Source organism: Anser brachyrhynchus, assembly GCF_964034855.1.
Source record: "Anser brachyrhynchus genome assembly, chromosome: 2".
In the NCBI taxonomy this organism is placed as follows: domain Eukaryota; kingdom Metazoa; phylum Chordata; class Aves; order Anseriformes; family Anatidae; genus Anser; species Anser brachyrhynchus.
The window spans coordinates 140,003,106-140,016,636 of NC_137695.1; the positions used below are offsets into that span (position 1 = coordinate 140,003,106).

The 13,531-nt window shown below is 44.1% G+C and overlaps 1 long non-coding RNA gene across 3 annotated transcripts in view; it reads right to left on the reverse strand.

Annotated features, from left to right (window-relative positions):
- LOC308191138 overlaps positions 1-1,611 on the reverse strand; it is a 45,036-nt gene extending 43,425 nt beyond the window's left edge. For all 3 annotated transcript variants that reach the window (XR_013947740.1, XR_013947741.1, XR_013947742.1), the window contains exons 1-2: positions 1,022-1,611; positions 842-900 (exon numbers count right to left, since the gene is read on the reverse strand). This is a non-coding gene — a long non-coding RNA (uncharacterized lncRNA). The remainder of the gene's footprint in view (positions 1-841; positions 901-1,021) is intronic.
- Between the last annotated feature and the right edge of the window lie 11,920 nt (positions 1,612-13,531).

Below are 13,531 nucleotides of genomic sequence, written 5' to 3' on the forward strand. Positions count from 1 at the left end.
ACAAAATGTTAATTGGGAAGGAAAACCCACCATCTCTCTTTCAATTATTATTTTTTTCTTTCCCCCAAAGGACTAAATTGGGAAAGAATCACAATTAAATGCCTTTAGGAATAGAATCCTGGCAAATCCTCCCCAGCCCATTCTCAGAATCACTTTTTTTTTTTTTTTCTGATGAAACAATAAAAGGATTGAGATTCATACAGTGTATTAGCATAAACATTTATCCTAACTTGGCAGAGCTGCAAGCAATGAGGAAAGGAGTCCAAGAAAAGAATAAATAACAGATAACCTCAATACCTGGGGTCAAAACACAGGGAAAATATTCCCTGCATTACACAACCTGTGAAATTCGGTCTTCTCAAATAAACACTTTCAGATTTAGAATCAAATGCCAAAGGAGCAACTTTAATGCTATTGACCAGATTTTTGCATTTTATTGATAATTTTAACAATTAACTGACAACGGTTAATTCAATACTTTGAAAACAGTTATCATTATGCAAACTCTCATTATTGGACTAATTATAATGGGATTTACTGTAAGGTTTGGTAAATTTACCAAATTTACTGTAAGGTTTGGGTTCCTTCTAGCTCCTACGAAGTGTATGCATTTCTACTCTGCAGCTGCAAAGACTGTACCATTACATGAGAAACTGACTTTCTTGTATGTATCCTAATTTATCAGGGGTTCTTGCAAAACTGCAGTTATAAGGAGTACATGAATATGTTTATTTTTGGTAGAGTCAGGTGATCTGTTTTCACACACACACACAAAAATCCCCTAGAATGTTTATTTTTCATTGGTTTTCCACTTTGATTAGTAAGGTGATTGATTTCTTACCTTACTGGTTTTTATTCCTCTCTTCTTATTGCTGGGAGTGGAGTTTTGGCTGTAGCACACTGTGGAAGCAATGAGAAAATGCAATCATTCTCGCAGGTCTAAGCATTATCATCTACAACTCACATTGACCAGTCAAGCTGGAACCTTTAAATTTGAAAACAAAAAGCAAAACTTTCCTACCTGTGCTTCTCATTTCTCCTCTTCTGGCAAATAGGTCTTGGTTTGTTAACTTCAGACTGTTCTTGCTGGCTTCTTTGTGTTCACCAAAGTTGTTTTTTTGTCGTTGTTGGTGGTTTTTTTTTAAGACTGCTTAAGCACTGGGTTGCAGGCACAGTTCTCGTGTCTGCATATTTATTACAGCAAGGGGAAGTTGTATACTCAGGGGCATTCCTTTTGTTGCTGGCAACATAATAACATTTGCTTAATTGTGTTTTATTAATGTTAATATACCCAGAGGCTCAGGCTCTGCCCGCACATTTTTGTAAATTGAATTAAAGGAAAAATGAATCAGAGTTAAAAGACAGCTGATTAATTTTATCCACTTGCTTAAGGGCTTTTAAGCCAAATGGTCTCCACGTCTATTTTTCTTTAGAGAACAGACTTCATAGCCACAGGGCTAGGAGAGACTTGTCAGTAAGCCATTTTCATTGCCATGTGTCAAGGAGAGCTATTTAAAGCATTAAAAGAAGTGGACAACGGGGAGAGGTACTCACCCCCTGCTCCGTACAAATGGCAAGGTTAGACAGAGATGGTCTCTCCCACCTGCTGCCGAGATCACACAATTTTCATAAAGCATTTTTTAATGAAGCTTTCAGAACACCCCCTGGAGCCTGCTGCTCCAGACAGACAAGGACACAGGCACAGCACAAACCTGCTAAAAAGGGCTATTTCAATCCACAGAAAATCCACCCTATTAGCAGGTCTGTCTCAACGCACAGTATAATTTAAAGGCCATTATTGCACCGTTTAATAGGCTTCAGCTAGTCGCAGCAGAAATCTGTTCTTGAGACAGATTTCTCATTAGGAAATAAACATACTTCATTAGGGAAGCCTCTGCTGGATGTATATTTATACAAAGCTTGGGAAGAAATATCAGTACGAATGTAGGGTTGAGATGTAGGAAACCCACTCTATTTTCCACTTACCACAAAGGTCTGAAAAGAATATACATGGAAACATGGCAGGCATTTCTGGGAACCATGCTTGGAGTCATTTCTTCAGGAGTGCTTATTCAAAATGGTAATGAAAAACGCAGCTCAGAAATCTCACAGAAATAAGGATATTGAAAATGTATGTACAAGCGGATGGTTGGAGTCCCTCTGTGCAAGCAAAAGGCACAGTAGACGTCTCTCACCAGGACTAGAACAGCATGTCAGGATCAGGATCAGAACATTTTTCCATCTGTTTTGCCAGCAAAGGAGTTGAAGAGGAGACTGTTCCATAAGGGCAGGGTTTTCCCCTACGCCAGGCCCATCCGTCCCCACGGGACAGGCTGGAGAAGACATCCAGGCCACCCAAGTGCCCATGGCCAGTGCTCTCTGCAAGCACCGCTCTGGTCATCTTGTACTTCCCCTCCTGGTTGATCCCAGGTACTTCAAGTGGCTCCCACCCCGAGGTACATCCACAGCCAGTGACAAATAGATGATGAAAATGATCCAGGGTGGAAAATGTAGACTTTCTGAGGGTAAAGGAATTGAATGTTAGGCCCTCCGAATGTGTGAGTCTTTTTGAGGTGTTTCCTCAACCTGTGTTCTAGACTAGACACGTACCACTGGGTCTTGCACATCATACGTACTTGGTAAATGCTGTGTTGCATCCCAACCCAAAAGATATCCTCATGTGCCACAGGCATAATGAGAAAAGCTCTCCGCCAAGTTTACAGACACATTGAAATGAGTAAAGTCTGTGGCCCATCTCCACAGCTAAGGATGGCAAGATCCTCCTTTTTGGTGGTTTATGGTGTCTACCAAGCCCAAGGTCTCTGATCACAGGGAGGACATGGGCTTTCACACCATCCTTTCCCTCCATGGAGCTCCAAAAGTCCTACCTGGTTTCATGTTTACACTAAACTTACATGAATCTAATATGTGCTGCTGAGCTCTGGTGATAAGGTAGAGGCCTCTGGACGGTGCTGCAGGTCAGAGTCCAATCATCCAGCCTGCTTCTTTCATTTGGCAAGCCGAAAAATGGATGAATGGGACTCGCCGCTGACTCCCACAAACTGCGTTGAAGCAGGATAAGTGCAGAAAGTTTTAGGCCAAGAGATATGCTTGGATGTATAGCAAGACAAACAGTATATACACAATATAAACCAGATTTCTATATTCAGAAACATTAAAAAAAAAAAAAAAAAGAAAAAAAAAGAAAAAAAATCCACCACCAAGCTTGGGTATTCGTAAGAATTAATTTGTAGAAATTCTCTTATTAATATGTAGAAATATTAATTTCACTCTCATCCACAGCCCCACATCCTGGAAAAGCTTGGAAAGCCCAGCTACATCAAGAAACCTCAGCAGTCTCAGCAGTGCTTCAGCATAAGGAATGACACCCATCAGGCTGTGCACAGAGGCACAGTCCATCCAGAAGGGCACCCTGTGAAGGAGTGCTGTGTGCACTGCACGATACAGGTATAGAAATACTAGTTATAATAGTAAAACACAAGGAACACAGAGCAAAGACATGCAGAAGGTCAGAAGAAATCATATCAGTGGTTGCAGGAAAAGCATCAGACTTTTCACACTCTTACTATAGGAGAAGCTAGAGGTACATGATGTTATCCAAACTGCACTTAATTAGGGGCCCACCTAAGCTTTGCCTCCTAGCTTTCATAGTTGTATATCTATTGCAAAGACAACATTAAGCTTGAAGTTGCTACATGAGAGTATATCTGCACAAGCAGGGGGCAGGACAAATTAAAAAAACTGCTGTGTTTTCTTGGGTGCTTTGACATTTCTTCAGAGAAAGAAATGTCAATTCATTTTCCCTTGTTTCATTGTTAAAAAAATAAAATAAAATAAAATAAAATAAAATAAAATAAAATAAAATAAAATAAAATAAAATAAAATAAAATAAAATAAATAATAAAATAAAATAAAATAAAATAAAATAAAATAAAATAAAATAAAATAAATAATAAAATAAAATAAAATAAAATAAAATAAAATAAAATAAAATAAAATAAAATAAAATAAAATAAAATAAAATAAATAATAAAATAAAATAAAATAAAATAAAATAAAATAAAATGCAGGAATTACAGGCTCTGAACAAATGAAAAATGTACCAGCCACCCATGTTTCTCTCCCGGCAGGATGGAAAACCTTCAGAGCCCGTCACTGCTGGATGGAGAGCAGTCCTCCTATCTGCCCCTCAGCCTTCTGCAGGCAGCAGCATGAGGACCTCCCAGTGGTAAGGGTACGTACAGAGCATGCAGGGCTCTGAACACCCCCAGAAGCGTCTGGGAAGTCAGGATGGTTGGTGCGTCCACATGCTTCTCCCAGGAGGCACAACGGGCTGCTAACATTGTCCTGTTCCCCAGGCCGGGGGAGGCATGGGTGGGAGGGGAGAAGAGCTCTCCAGAGGTCTCCTCCTCTTTAGGAGTTTACTTACTGCCCGTTGTCACGAATGCGGTTGTTCTGCCCTATAACGTACAATGCAGCATACAGAGGCAAGAAGATAAAAATTCCATTTTTGGCTCCATAGCGGAGGCGGACACTTCTCAGAGAGCTCGCTGCCCTGTGATGGAGACAGCTCTGGGCCAGCCATGCTGCCCACGGGGCACGTAGCTGGTGGGCCAGGCTCGGCCGGGCTGTCAGCAGGCGCTGCTCCCTTGATCTCGGTGGGGGATGCTCTTCCATGGTGCCCTCAGCCCCACAGGAGCCCACCAGCAGCCTGAGAGAACTTCCCAGGCCCCGCTGGAGACTCCCGAGGATGCCTTCACAGGGGGTGCCTCACTTCTGAACTTGCCCTGTCAGAAAAAGAGAAATAGCTGTCATTTAAAAATAGAAGCAAAGTTTCTACGAGGCCCAGGCATGCATCTCGTGCTTGCTTGTTTAAATTACTTCCAGCTGAAAAGGCAGTCCCCCCGACAGCTTTTGAGTGACAGGAACTTCGTGCTGAGAAACCCATGTGAGCTTTGGCAGCGTTCAAAAAGATGCTTTAAAACTAATACAGATTTGTTATCTCATAGGAACAGCCTTAGGCATTGTCTTTACAAAGGGAAAAATGTGTCGCAGCGGAGCTACCGTGCACACTTACAACACTAACATCGCTCAAAGAAAGCGCAGAGCATATGCACGCGCACGAGGAACCCGAACCGTCTGCCAGGCACTGCCTGCCTCCTCCTCGAGTCGCACCACGGCGGCTGGGTGCAGAAATGGCTGTCCCACGTGTTAAGGATGTTGCTTACAGCAAAGGCTGACAAAATCGGGACAATCAGCTAAACAACTGCCTCCCTGAATTTACTTTATCTGAAATGAAGTCTTGACAGTGAGTTTTCCAGTCTTAGAGAGCACTGTTTTCAGTTGTGTGCTGGGAAGCTTTGATCTGGAGATACCTTGCTCTCCCAGTACGCTGTTGTACTGGGAGTACTTGTTGTTGCACCATTAGAACATGAGAAACACTGCAAGATCCAGCTTTAGATGCTCACGTCCGTGTAACACACTAGCGGTATCTCTATCCTTAATAAAACTTCAAGAATAGGTTCTTGAGGCCCATGAGAATTACAAAAGGAACACGGAAGTTTCTCAGCTAACACACCATGATGTACGTGTGATCTGGCAGTTCATACGTACTGTAACCTTCATCTGCACACCACATTGATAACCTGCTGTGACAGGCGAGCTCATAAACTCCCTGGGAAGAACATTCACCCTGCTCTGGCAAGCCCCTCATCCACTTGGATGCCCTGTTCTAGCACTGTAACATGAATCAGCTGCAAAGCACATCATGTGAAAGTGGGAATTTGGGCCTTTAATCAGATCAGATTGCTTACTCCAGACATTGTCTGCAAAACTCTGATTCCATTGTATGAAAAATAACCACAGGAAGAAAACATTTTCATCATTCGCTTGTTAATATATAAGTTTTTCTCCATGAGCTGGGCTCAGGCAAATAACAACAACAACATAACTATTGCTTAAAAATGAAATTTATTGAATGGATTCTTAACACTAGTTGTAAAAGCACAGAGATAACTAACACCACAGCTCTGTGACATGAGTACATTTGCCCTAGCAGGGCACCGAGCGCTTGTTGTTTTGATTTGTTGTTGATTTGTTGTTGACCATTTCGTAATGGCTGCAGAGTGAAAGGAGCAAGGTATCATTTTGATGTCAAAAACAGACGATGTTTGGGAGAGAGAGCCACAAAGTATTATCAGATGCTTAGAGATGAAAATCCAGAATGAGAACACAGATATGGAAAGCATCTGAGTGAGAGGAAGGATAATGTCTTCCACTACACCTCTGGCTCCATCCCACAGTAGTTGTCAGTAGAGGCTTGGCCTGCCCCCACAGCAGGTACTGTCCCAGCAGACAGTCCCCAAAACGGGGTTCTCAGACCTGTTACACCAGAGAATGGCAAAGCCCCAAGCTGTGAAGAGGCTTGAGACCCATAAGAACAAGTAACCACTGCTACACACAGGCATGCCAACGTGGAAGTGTAGATGTTGATGGCATGTCATAGTTTATGGAGACACGGCCATAGACAAGCTGCCTGCCACACCAAGGGTTCAGTCTAGCCCAGTCTGTGGGAGGTGATTACACGATGGGCTGACCCTGAGAAGTCTAGCAGCGTTTGTGCTCTTATGTCGTGATCCTTTGAGCTACCTACTGCAAGCAGCATCCTGAGTGCAGGGATTTTGAGAAAACTGTGCTCCTCTTTTTCATAGCTTGGGTCACTTCTGTATGTATCACTGCATTGTGTCACCAAGTGCCACTTCAGCTGGGGTTTAAAATCTGGACCATGAAAAAGAAAGAGCCTATTTCTTACTACACTCATAATTTCTACGGTTAAAAGCTTGTAAGACAATTTTTAGGCCATCGGCTCCAGGAATAGGGGCAGATTTGATGTATACAAACTCTTAGTGATTGCGGCACTCTGATTCCTATGAACTCCTGCCTATCATTAAGGAACAAAAAGCCCCCAGATGACACTTTTCACAAATCTTTATTGATTTAATGGGAGAAATAAATGGTTTTGGTAGTTGCCTTAGGAAGCAGAGCTGAATAATCAAGTGACACTTCTGCGGGTTAATGAGAAAGTCACCCAAAGGAGAAGTGCAGTAAGCTGTTGAATGTGTTGCCATTCACTCCTTCCCACCACCTTTCAGTTCTGATCAAGCATTGCACAGAAGAGAGCGTCCCCAGCATTCATAATCCAAACCCGACTGTTCAGACCACTCATCATATTGGTTCTGCTGTACTGCAAGCCAGAGGGATGGGTCCAGCCAGGAAGAAACAGAGCTCAGCTCCAGCCCCTTTTGTCCCCGTGTCCCAGAACAAGCAGAGATGTGCTCCCACCCCTGGTCTGGGTGGTGGCAGCCAGGCAAGAAACTCTGCTATTCCCTTCACAGTGAGGAACTGCGATTCAAGTCCTTTCCCATGTTGTCTGTTAATAATATTTTCTTCTCAACCTTTCTACCCCGTGATCACCTTTCTACCCCGTGATCACATACATACGCTTTGCAAAAGCGTAACAGCAGGATATCTTTGCTCTTTGCCTTGGAGGCATGCTACCGAACAGCAAAGGAAGCTTCTGCTTGCATCTCCTCTTTTGCACTACAATCCTTTCAAAAGCATCCAGAAATCATCACTTTCTTTTTTTCCTTTGTGTTCAGCAGCATCAACCCCAGCACTGTATGTGTGGGGCAGTGGCACTCTATGACATTAAAAGGCAGAAAATAGCCTTTAGGGCTCTTGACACTGAAATCCCCAAAAAGTGGGGAAGCAGAAGTTCAGTGGGAACGATCGTCCTAGAGACCTCAGCGCTGGGTGATGTTCAATTGTCTAGAAAAAAAGAGAAATGAGGAAAACTGAGGAAGGTGTGGCTGGAGAGCAGAAAAAAGAGGGAGATTTTTGGTGCCAAGACAGGGGTATTTGTGTCGTTGACCAAACACTGCTTGTCCCACAGCTGCCCAGCCTCCCACCAGTCCCAATTACACTGGTTTGCTTAGCATTGTGGGGGCTAGCCCTCCTTTTTTCTATTTTTATTTATTTATTTATTTATTTATTTTTGTTAGAAATATCTTCCCTAAGCATAAGAAAACAAATAAGTTGTCAGAGCTCTGGGTCAGCCAGCAAGGAGCTGTGCTTAGCTCTGCTTTTTGCATTCCTGCCTACAGCTGCTAATACTGTGCTGTCTTTACATTATTCACGCACTGACAGGTGCAGAGGCTGAACGTGGAAATAGAGAAACACAGAAGCTTGGAAAGAAAAATTATTTCTCAAGGTCACTTCAAAAAGATTTCTGTTTATCATTTTTATACAGAAGCTTCCTCACCATTGGAAAGAAAGAAAGAATCACACTTGAGCAAACAGCAAGTTACAGTTCATAGAATTATAGAATCAGAGAAAATCCCGAGTTGGAAGGGACCCACAAGGATCACCAAGTCCTGGCTCCACACAGCACAACTCCAAAATCAGACCGTATGTCTGAGAGTGTTGTCCAAACTCTTCATGAACTCCATCAGGCTTGGTGCCATGACCCTCCTGACCATGACCTGACCGCCATGACCTGACCCTCCCCTGTCCCAGCTCCATGCCGTTCCCTCGGGTCCTGTCGCTGTCCCCAGAGAGCAGAGCTCAGCGCCTGCCCCTCCGCTCCCCTCGTGAGGGAGCTGCAGGCCGCCATGAGGCCTGCCCTCGGCCTGCTCTGCTCTGGGCTGAATGAACCAAGGGGCTTCAGCTGCTCCTCGTGTGTCTTCCCCTCTAGACCCTTCACCATCTCTGCAGGCCTCCTTTGGACACTCTCTAACAGTTTTATATCTTATACTGTGGTGCCCAAAACACAGAGCAGAGCAGGACAATCCCTTCCCTCTCCCGGCTGGCAGTGCTGGGCCTGAGGCACCCCAGGGCAGGGTCGGCCCTTTGGGCTGCCAGGGCACGCTGCTGGCTCATGTGCAACTTGTCATTGACCAGAACCCCCAATCCCTTTCTGTGGGGCTTTTTTTCAGCCTCTCATCCCCCAGTCTGTACATATAACCAGGGTTGCCCTGACCCAGGTGCAGAATCTGGCACTTGCTGTTGTTAAATTTCATGTGGTTGGTGATTGCTCAGCCTCTATGGGTAACAACCCATTCAACTGGCTGTCTGCAGTGCTTTTGAGGGAGATGCAAGCCTTGTAGACAGCCTGAAGTTCTTCACCTTTCTTGAGAGGCTGTACTTAGAAGATCCAAGCTGTCAAGGAAAAATCTGAAACTTTTCCTACATTTAAATTGGGACAGACAGGACGTAGAGCATGAGGAATATTGAAGTGTCAGGATCCAAGCACAAATGAAGAAGCTCCAGGACATTTTCATCATGAAATCACTGGAAGGAATTATTGCAGTTTTATGAAATTTAGGGGTAAAACCGTAAATATTTCTTATGTTATTGAGTAACACTGGTGAAGTGATGAAGCCTTGAAATCGTATTAAAATCATAGCATTTTAGACCTCATAGTATGACTCAGGATTGCGTCATACTTTGGCCTAGAAACACAAGGCAGTTTTCATGAAAAACATCTGGAACAAAGCTAAAGACAGTTCGCATTTAGAGTAATGGAAGAGTTCGGTCAAAGATTTAATGAAAAACAGTGGAAACAGGTAAAATCTCATGTTCAAACCTACCATTATTTTTTCAGAACAAACAAATCTAAAAATCAGTATTAAGTAATAAATCAAAAAAACACCTGCCTATGCTAAAAAGTTTTTGTTTTTTTTTTTAAAAAAAAAAGCGGACAAAAAAACAACAGATGCAAACATCAGTCTGAATTAGCCACACACTGTTAGGGACTAGGCTGAAATGCTAATGAAGACAACTTTCCTTGACTTTGATTTAGACGACCATTTCAAGTTTAATGCCAGTCTATCCACAGGTTTTAATAAGATCTGCTACCACATGCTGAAAATGATCTTCACCGTTGCCAGTGAAGGCTACATCTCTATCTTCACTGCAACACAGAAGCAAGAATCCTCACTACAGTAGCATGCCAAAGCACTAGATTCTGCTGTTAGTTAAGCCCAGGAGCCAATGAACATCTATTTATTTATTTATTTATTTATTTTTTCTTTCCATCAGCACTAAAATTCTACTGAAATTCTCACCAAGGCTTCATTTCCCCATATTTTCACTCCATCTGAAACAACAACCAGAAGGGAAAACACCACAAGGCACTCACACAGGCTTTCATCTTTAGTAGTCAGGATAAAGTTTAAAGAAGAGTGCAAAGGGAAGAGGTCAAGGTAGGTAGGGAATAAGCCAAGAAAACCAGTGTTAGCCAGGAACAGGAGGAAGAAACTACCCTGCACAGTGGGCAGACCAGTTTGCAGGTATCTTCCTTTGAGGAGCACATATGTCCAAGGCAAGTCTCACGAGCCCGTAACTATGCTGCTGAATATTTCTGCATATCTCCAGTAGAAATATCTCACTGCTTGACTTCCCACTCCAACTGCATCTAACTGGCCTTTTATATAAGCAACATCAGAGATGTGCTTTCATTTTTCTGTGTGTCTGAAGAAGCACTCCAGAGCAGCCTATTCTTTCCTGCAGCAGGAGCCTTCCTCCACTCTCCCTCCTCCCCACATCCTCCATCCGCCTCCCACAGCCTCTCCTCTCCCCTCAGCCTGACTCTTGGCAATAAATAATTCACCACGTCAACCTGTGAACCTGCCGCGTGAAGGCTGAGCAGGGCTGGCAGTACCACCGTGCTGCCAAGTGCTAACGAGCACGGCCAGCTCCTGCAGACATGGATGGAGATGCTGGCAGAAGGGCTGCTGCTGTGTCCCGGCGGGGGCTCGGGGTGGTTCGCTCTCCCCCTCCCTGACTTTCTGATGTGGTGCCTGAACAGCCCGAGCTGACCGCCCAGCCACAAACTGAAGGTTTTGTTATGGTCGGGTGGGAGGTTTTAATGAAAACAGCAGTCAGTGGCCAGGTCTTTAAAATGTGCCGGAGGAGATGCAGATGGGAATTGGTGTGCAAGCGCGGCAGGGGCAGCCAGGAACAGCTCACACAATGTGTGAAAAACAGAAGGGCAACCAAAAAAAAAAAAAAACCACAAATAGATGAGGGAAAGAAGAGAACTCTGAGGAGCTGCATGAAGTGAGAAACCAAGTTAAACAGAATGAATGTTAATTTACTCGAGGAAGGTAAAAAGAAAAAAATAAAGAAAAGAAATTGTCGGGGGAAACAGAAAAGAACAAGAAGATGACAGAAAGGGAGCAAGAAGTAATACAGGAGACAGTAATGAGTGGGCGAGCGTGTGGTACAAAGAGAAAATAATCCACATACAAGCACCAAGGACCAGAACAATATGAAAACTGGTGCTCCAGCTGAGATAATCTCAGAGCTTTCCCAGAGACCAGATAAGCTGTCATTTACGGGAGGAGAAAAGATGTGTAATAGAGACAAGTTGGTCTTAGTGATTGGAAAGCACTCTGCCCCATGGCACAATAGCCTCAAGAAGCATTTAAAAAAAAAAAAAAAAGTGTGGAGTACAGAAGAGGAATAACTTGCATTTACAAAGTCATGACACATGCTGCAAACCAGGCGGTACCAGAAGCAGCTTATCTGTGTAGACATTAGCCTGTTTAACATCAGCACTGCTCTGGTACATCAGATTCAGTGGAAATGGAGACTGAGTCCCTTCTGACCACCACATCGCAAAACACTCTGACTTCATTAACCACCATTTTGTTGTTGTTGTTGTTTGTTTCTTTGTTTGTTTTTCAGTTACCCAGCAGCACTGATCCTCCAAAAAGTATAATCTTTTTCAGAGAGAGACAAGAAAATGGACCAGCTGAACAGAAATTCCAGTCCAGGTCCCCTGATTTTCAGGACTGACCCAGCAGCTAAGCTGCAGCATTTGGCAGCTCTTCAAAACATCCAGAGTTTAGCATCTCTTCCATAGCATGAAAATCTCTTACAGAGAAGTCTTCTGCAGGTACAAAAGAACCTTAAAAATTGTTGGCACCAAATATGAGACTTAGCCCAACTGCATTGCGCGATGACAAGACAGGAGCACAACAGCTCCTCAGCAAGTCTGAATATTTCTTCGTGACAGCCCTCTGCTCTACCCATTGTGGGCCGAGGGAGGCTCGCTCTCGCCCGTGTATTTTCAGAGCTCCGGGTCTTCCAGACGGATGAGGCAGGCCTGTACATCTTGTTTGCTTATCAAGTGCATTACTCAAGTGTTGCTCATCAGGGTGTGGATTTCAGATAATGTTTTTGCAAGATCTGATGGCTCCAAGGCATTTGTGTGAAATTCTGCTTGTGTCAGCTTTACTATGTCTTTTTTTTCTTCTTTTCACTGTCCAAGTCCAGTCCCGGAGATGGACGTGTCTGCCTCACAGCAGTGAGTAGGGCTGATTTTTCTCACTCCACTCTTGCTGCTACATGCACAACAGGGTCCAAACTGAACAGGCAGCTCGGGCAGACATATCTTAAATCAACCTCTCCTCGATCTACAGCAGCTCAAGCAGTAAGCTGATGATGATCCATCTAATCAGTCAGATCCAAGAAGAAGTGTTCAGATTGGAAGAGGTGCAAAAACCAGCTACCAGGACTGTCAGGGGTGGTTAGGAGTGATTGCTTTGCTCAGCCTAACTGAGCAAAAGCTGAGGCAATAGGATAGCTTTTTAAAAATTTCCCTGGAGGAAGGGGAATACCAGGGAGTAAAAAGAGCTATTCAGACTGGAAGACAACCTTGGCACAAGAACAAATGGATATAAACCGGCCCCAAATAGATCTAGGATAGAAACTGTTTTTTTAACCACTGGAGAGATGAGGTTCTGGGACCAGCAGGTCTGCAAGCAACGGACTGAGGCAACCCAGCTAGTCTCCCTGCCTGCGTGGTTAGGAATATCCCTCCTGTCTTTAATTCACCCTGACAACTTAAATCCAAGGAAATGGGGAGGGGGACAAGATGGATCTCTCCTCCTAAATTAGTTGGCGGAAAAAAATATATTATCCTCAAACAACATAAATTAAGCTAATCTATGACAAATGGCGTGCAATGACAACTCCTGTCACAAACAGAGCTGAAGGAGACTGTGATCATCTGCTTTTTGTGCCCAAGGGAGTGTGAAGAGGCATGAGATGCGCACGGTTCCCCAGTGAGCACCTCTGTGCAAAAAAATCCATCCTGAGCCACGTGGGACAGTGAGATACCTCCCAGTCACATTCAGAGCAAAACAGAAACAGCTCTGAAGGCCATCCTGGCTTTGCAGAGGAGGTATCCTGCTTACTGTCCATTGGTGTTTAATTCCACCCAGTCCCCTAGGAAGGTCTCTCCTTTCCATCACCTCAGAAGGCTCCGTGCTGGCTGGCTCTCCCACCTCCTCTGCCCCGTCCTCAGCTCCCCGCATGGCTCCCAGCTGAGCGATCTCTTCCCATGCCCAGGCATGGAAACCTGACCTGTTCAGCCATGCCGAGGCACACAGGCACTCCTCTCTGCTGCCCTGCCATGCCTTTTTTACAACTCACCTAGTAAGCA